This window comes from Littorina saxatilis, linkage group LG3, assembly GCF_037325665.1.
Source record: "Littorina saxatilis isolate snail1 linkage group LG3, US_GU_Lsax_2.0, whole genome shotgun sequence".
Taxonomy (NCBI): domain Eukaryota; kingdom Metazoa; phylum Mollusca; class Gastropoda; order Littorinimorpha; family Littorinidae; genus Littorina; species Littorina saxatilis.
This window is the reverse complement of record NC_090247.1, coordinates 64,613,121-64,620,248: the sequence shown is the minus strand read 5'-3', so window position 1 is coordinate 64,620,248 and position 7,128 is coordinate 64,613,121. Positions and strand designations below refer to the sequence as shown.

At 40.1% G+C, this 7,128-nt stretch overlaps 1 long non-coding RNA gene across 1 annotated transcript; it reads left to right on the top strand.

Moving 5' to 3' along the window:
* The first annotated feature begins 4,080 nt into the window (after positions 1-4,080).
* Positions 4,081-7,128, top strand: LOC138962945 (uncharacterized). The gene is made up of 3 exons (XR_011454661.1): positions 4,081-4,657; positions 4,961-5,041; positions 5,488-7,128. It is a non-coding gene; the product is annotated as an uncharacterized lncRNA (long non-coding RNA).

The window sequence follows — 7,128 nt, the reverse complement described above, 5'->3', positions numbered from 1 at the left end:
AAACAAGAAAGGTATGATAAACGCTGTTTGTGTAACAAAGCAAAACTTTACGTTCACTGATCTTCGACCCAGCGGTCTTTTGAGTTGACAGACCGACACACATGATAATATAATCTTGCTTGTGCCTTCCAAGCGAGCTCCTGGTCAGTTTTTCAGATAAGTTTATTTTCTGATCTCCCAGGTCAACTTATGTGCAGACCTGCTAATGCCTTATCCCCCTTCGTATGTACACGCAAGCATAAGACCGTGTGCGCACGGAAAATATCCTGTAATCCATGTCAGAGTTCAGTGGGTTATAGAAACACGAAAATACCCTGCATGCTTCCCCCGAAATCGGCGTATGCGGCCTGAATGGCAGGGTAAAAACGGTCATGACACGTACAAATCCACTAGTGCAATAACATGAGTGAACGTTGGAGTTTTTGCCCATGAACAAAGAAGAAGAAGAAGAAGAAGAAGAAGAAGAAGACTAAAGACCAAAGTTCAAGTCGAGACAAAATGAAACACACATGAGATATTCACCTGTACATAGGCTAGTAGCCTACTTGTTTTTCTTTTGTGACCTAACATACACCCCCAAAGATAAGCCTTGTTAGCTTGTTACAGTTTATACTTTCCTGAAAAGTTAGAAGAATACAACCCCAACGATCCGTTTAATTCGATGGAAAATAAGATGCTCTTCTACTGTTTGGCATTGTGATTGCATGTGTGGGGAATTTGTAGAATTGATGTTGACGTGTTTGTTTGAATCATTTATTCCTATCCTGATTGATCCTTCTACCTTGAACATGAATAGTTTTATAGGGTAGGCTGAGAACAAAACAGAGAAAAAGATCTATGCTGAATCGGCCTCGCATCACTCCCTGCATGGGTTCTCGAGAGGAAAGATACAAACTTGTGACAACAATTAACGAACATTCTAAACCTCTTTGTAGTGAATCATGATATGTCAGGTTTTTTTCTCTCTAGATTTTGCTTATTCACATGACAACTGAGCTGCCTGTTGTCTCGGTATGAAGTCTCATTTTGAGTGTGTGTGTGTGTGTGTGTGTGTGTGTGTGTGTGTGTGTGTGTGTGTGTGTGTGTGTGTGTGCCAGTGCGCGCGTGTGCGTGTGTGTGTATGTGTGTGTGTGTTTGTATGTGTGTGGTGTGTGTGTGTGTGTGGTGTGTGTGTGTGTGTGTGTGTGTGTATGTATGCGTGTGTACGTCTGTGTTTGTGTGTGTGAGAGAGTTGTCTTTTCAGTGTTTGTTTTAAAGCCCAAAGGAATTGGAGAAAAAAATCACTAACAACCTTTTGAAAACTTAACGTCTTATTTTCTAAGACAACGGCGAAGCGTTCGACAATCGATTCACATTGTTCGCCTCCTCAGTCTCTCCTTCCCAACGTGTACCCAACATGAACATTTTCTTTCTCCCCAGTTATTCTCAAGTGGCCCTTTTCTTGGAAAAGCAAAACCAAAACACACATACCAAGCGGCTAACAATAAAGCCGCATCGCACAAAATGTACTGTTTTGGCATAAATCCAGCTAAAATGAGACGCTACGATTTTGTCAAGCCGGAGAGAATGAAACAATTCGTCAGTCAAAATTCATCATAGTAATTTTTAGTTTTGTTTTAAGCATGTTTTATTCATTTTCTTTGATACAACAACAAACAATAACAACATTATGAACGTTAACAAGCAGACTGCTTATGTACACGTTCTAAAATGATAATCAATACACATTCAGATAACAGAAAATGGCGAACAAGTGGTAACTTCAACACCTAGTTTCATAATATTTCATTCTTATTTTATACAACTCCGAACTGCGCTACACGAAGTGTCTGTGCTCCGGGATGTGACAAAATACTACCTCGGGTAACAGCAAAGCTATTCGGTTCGGATATCGTATTGATGTTGTGGGTGTGATTCTGAACTTTTGTTCTCATCTTGACATTTTGGAGAACAGTGTAATTTGCATTACACAGATCAAACGGACAATACGAACACTGACTGACGGGGAAACTACCATGTCGGGACAGGGATGTACACTGTGAACCATCCCAATGATCGGTGCATATGTTTTCGAACTATGTGTACGCCGATTTCCCTTCCCCACCTTTCCCATTGCAAGGGGCCATCATGATGGCCTAGCAATTAAACTTTCGTATTCGCAAGCTGGGGCTGGGAAGAAGTTGATGGAACTTATTCGCCTGTTTGGACATCACTTCCAGATGCATCTAAGATCTGCTCTGAACTAGTAAAATGCAGCTGCAAGAAAGGTTGTAGAGGTCCGTGTAGCTGTGCCACAGCGGGTGTCCCCTGCACTGCTCTTTGCTTCTGTGATGGCAAATGCCAGCGTGACTGAAAGACTGAATTCATGAACCGGTTATGTGAGTAAATCGCTATGGATATAGAAGAAACTATGTTTGCAGGTATCTTTTTCAAACTCTGGCATTATGCATGAAATGCATTTCTTTGTTAACAAATAGTAGAAATACAGCTTCGTGTACAGTATTTGTAAATAGGAGGGCCTCCACAACCTTATTGAGAATTTATCTGTAGACAATTGACCGGACAGTATGTTTTACATCAGTATTTGGTGTCGTAGTGTCATCTGTCTTTGCTTTAAAGTAAAGCAGAATCATGAACCCATTCCAAAAAGATAGCAACTAGCAAGAATATATTTGTCATTTGCATAATTTTAATAGTCAATGTGCAAGCTTGCGATTGTTACTAGACGGTACCGTTCTGGAAAAGAAAACCTATTCATTTGTATATAATTATAAAACGTCAATAGCCAGTGCAGGGGCGGATCACATCATGGGGGTTTCCAAATTTCTTAAAGGGACAATTCGACGACGCGAAGCGTTTAGTTGTGGGCGCGAAAATGGAGCAATCTGGTGCAATCTGAGCCAGGAAACTTCCCCTAATACACCTTCAAAAAATAAATTTAAGAAGACAAATTAGATTACCAATAAAAGGAAAATTGACCGATCTGGTGCAACCTGAGCCAGCAAATTACCCAACTACCTTCCGAAACCGTCATTTAGAAGACAATGGTCAGCTCCTAGGGGGGCCCGGGGGCATGCCCCCCCCCCCCAGAAAATGTTGATACAAATCAAGGAAAATGGAGGAATCTGGTGCAATTTGAGCCTTCAGTTTCTCTTTATTTTTAAATGTATTTTTTTATACTTTAAAAAAAATTAGGCTGGGGGAGGGGGGGGCCGGAAACCCCCCTGGATCCGCCCCTGCAGTGTGTTTATTGTCCTGATGTTAGAAACATGGTACAGGCAAACATAAATGTTAATTCAAAGGTAAACTAAACCCTTATAGTTACAAAGAACTGGTATTTTAAATGTTCACCTTCTGCGAAAGTGCGTTTTGATGGTATGCTTACTAAACAGGTCATATTTTCGTTCATAGACCATTTAAAAGTTGCCCCTCCCTGGCATTTGGATCCTGAGAGATGTCTTTTTAACTGTACTGAAGTATCATGTTGGTATACCAATCCGAACAATTCAGCCCCTATTCTGCAGCTAGTCCAAGCACTATTACGCCGGCGATGGCAATGGGCTCAACTGACTTGACTCAGTGAAACCCCGCTGAATATCTTATTCGACGAAATACGGAAATTAACGCATATCCCAGGTAATTTTTTGCGCAGTTGGTAATTTGCTTTGTGCATTCTTAATGGAGTAATTCGCGATCCGCAGAGAAAAGCTTATTGGTACTTCTGTGAGTCGATCCCGGGTGATTTGGGTTCGTTTCTTATTGTTCCGCTAATATTAAACATTAGTATTCATGTCAAGTTAGAACCTAAGATCAAGGTCGCACGCTCTCTAAACAGGTAGGGCGCTTTTTCAGTTTCTGCCGGACATGATTGGACTTGGACAAAACTCAGATACGCTCAGTTTTAAGATGCGTCATAGGGGAAGGTTGTCTAATATAGACCACCGCCTAATATGGACCACCTCCTGTTCTGACAAACTAACGGTACGTGCTAGAGCGCTCAAACAAATTTTATTCGCTGTATTCACCCTCTCTGGATAACTTGCACATGCCAAACCCCCGGCCGCACTGCAGTTGCACATAGATATCCCTTGACAGGATCGCCAACTCTGCGCGCGCGCCAACGCTGGCCCTGTTTCGAACTCCCGTCTGCGGCTGCGAGAGGTTTTGACAGTAACTTTACTTCCGGTGCAGTCTTTCAACACATGGAGAAGAAGGAGAATTTCGATGGGGAGGTGGAGTTTGTGGCTGAGGTATGTGAAAAGCAAACAAAGCAATACAAAAAGATCATTGCTGATGATTGAAATGAGTCATGTGAATCAACAATAAAGATTGATTGTGGACGGCACGTCATTATTTTTGTTTTTAACACTTGAAACGCGAGAGCATCTGACACACTGGTAAATCCGAAGCTGTGCACGCAAGCTGATCAGCAGATCGTTTTTCTGCAGAATTCTCGCTCACATCGGCCACTATTTTAGCTCAGCGAACCGACAAATTTGCAACAGAACAATTTCTGAATGTTAGAAATTCGGCTGTAGATTTATAGATACCCTTTCTATTCCATGGTTGTTGTTTTTTTCAGGGGGAAAGTACCGACATCTCAATCGCTGAAAAGATGACAGCATCACCACACAAGAAACTGTAAAAATTGCCAAAAGTAAGTAAAAATATTGACAGATCTATGTAAAAGACTATGAAAATTTAGAACTGGAACAACAGATATTCAAGAAATAACCGATAAGTGATATATTATAACTGAACCATTGATTGATTTGACATGTACATCATGCATGGAAGTTAAAAATGGTGCAGGAACTGAAGTCAGATCAACACATCAAAAAGATGAGTGCAATATATTTGTTTTCTTTCCCCTCCAGCATAATTCTGTTTTGATATATGCTTGATGTCTTCTGTTGTTTTTAAATTCATTGTCACTTCTAAATTGCATGCTTTATTGCAGAACGCTTGTGCATCTATCAAGAATGACAACTGCCTTTCACCGGAGCTCAGAGGGCTTGTCGACCAATTCAGTAATTGAAAAGTAAGTTTTTGAGTAAGGCGGTATAAAAAAAATCAGCTTGCAAAGTCCCAGTACCTGAAAGATCACTTTTATTCATAGTTATCGAGCAAAAATACTGCTTCGTTGCACAGAGAGGCTACTGTTTACAAATATTTTAGGTACATGCCTGCCACTACAATATTTCATGTGTTTTTTAGGATCATTAATAGCACATGTCATAGTTGTAAGACATGATAAGGATTCATGAAAGTGGTTTGTCAACATCGTTACATGTTCTATAACGACAAATGGAATAGAACATTTAATATGTTCACATCCATTCATGTAAAGTGTAGTTTTGGGTTGTTGTCGTGTGTTGTTGGTTTTGATTGTGTGCATGCATCTACATCTTCAGTTTCACTCTTGGGTTGATTTCTGCTATATTTGTGTGTTGTTTTAATTATAATATTTTATTTTCTGTGTTTTAGGTGCAGATCTGGAAGAGAAACTTCTGCTTCTTCATGACTGCCTAGTTCCCTGAGGCAAGGTTGGGAATGCTGCCAAGGAGAAGGCGTGGGCCAGGTACTACTCTGCTTTTTCAACCCAGCATTCAGGCATTACTGAGTTGACAGTATCCCCTGCAGTTTCAGCCTGGATTGCCTTGAACATGTTTATACTGTTGGTGTCTTAAAGGCCTATGAAGAAAAACTAGGGAACCAGTAAGTGCATTAGAAATCAAAGAGGATGAAGAGGACAATGCAAAGTATGTTGGAGGATGTGTTGCCAAAAAGCTAAAACAGAGAGTTTGGTGTCTCCAAAAGAGTGCGTACAGAGATGAGAAATTGCAGTGTTTGGAAGCCCTGACTTACGCACCTGAATCCTACAGTGAAGAGAGTGAAACCACCCCTGACATGACAAGCATGCTGAACAAGGGCAAACTGACCTTTGTCAAGCCCAATGTATTGCAGATGTGTCTGTCCATGCAACACAAAGCAGAAATCTTAAACAGAATGAGGCAAAGCGTTGATGATATCAAATAACCAAAGGGAAGTAATTGCTCTTTATTCATACGACGTGACTGTGTAATAGAGTAAGCGAGAGTTGTACAAAACCTTTTCTCCTGGCACCTGAGAGAATAACAAGCATTGAAATATACAAGCGACTTTCATCCTCTCGTGCCAGGAGAAAAGGTTCCGTACAACTCTCGCTTAATCTATTACACATGTCGTATGCATAAAGAGCGATTACTTCCCTTTGGTGACTTGATGTCCATGGAACATATTTTCTGGGAAACCTGTGCATCAACACACAGGCAAAAGCAGATGACTTTATTGAACCATGCAGGAACAGTGATGCTGTTCCGGTGTGTTTTTATGACACGTTGTATTCATTTGATCTTTCACAAGCTGTTCAAGAAGACACTTTGCAAAATGTTCTGTTTTTTTTTAAAATAAGACTCCACCACAAACTGAAGACAATGATGGACAAAATGAAATGTACATGAAAGAAAAGACTGAGGAAAAAGCTGAAAACATACAATGTTGAGAACAATCAGGAAGGATCTCTGTAGTGTGTTGTGTATGATCTTTCTTCATGCAGTACAAACTATCCTATCTGATCAAGTGCATGTACATTGAATTTGAACTTCTTGATTGTTGTCTTAGGTGTCGATTTTTGGTATTAAAATCTGCTGTCGTTAAAATGTACTTCTCTTCCTATTTGGCTCAGTATTGTATCACATGGCTTGTTCAGTGCCTGTTCTGTATTTTCATGAGTCCATGTAAATTTAAGTCTGCAACATGAAAAATTGAAACATATTCATTTTGCTATGGTTCAAACCTAATTCCTTTGTGTACTTGTTCAAGATATAATTTTGACAGCGAGATATTTTGCAAACAGTTTTCATTTCAAAATCAATTGTCAGCCACTTGATATATGTCTTGCATCGATGCGTCTGATTGTTTTTATGTTGACCACTATGTACACTGGAATTTGCTTTGCTTTCCTAATAGAACATGTTCAGTCGCATACCAGCAACACTTTGTTATAACCTTGAATGGTTGAAAACGACGTTAAACACCAAATAAAGAAAGAAAGAAAGCAACACTTTGTTAACGTTTGAATGGAAT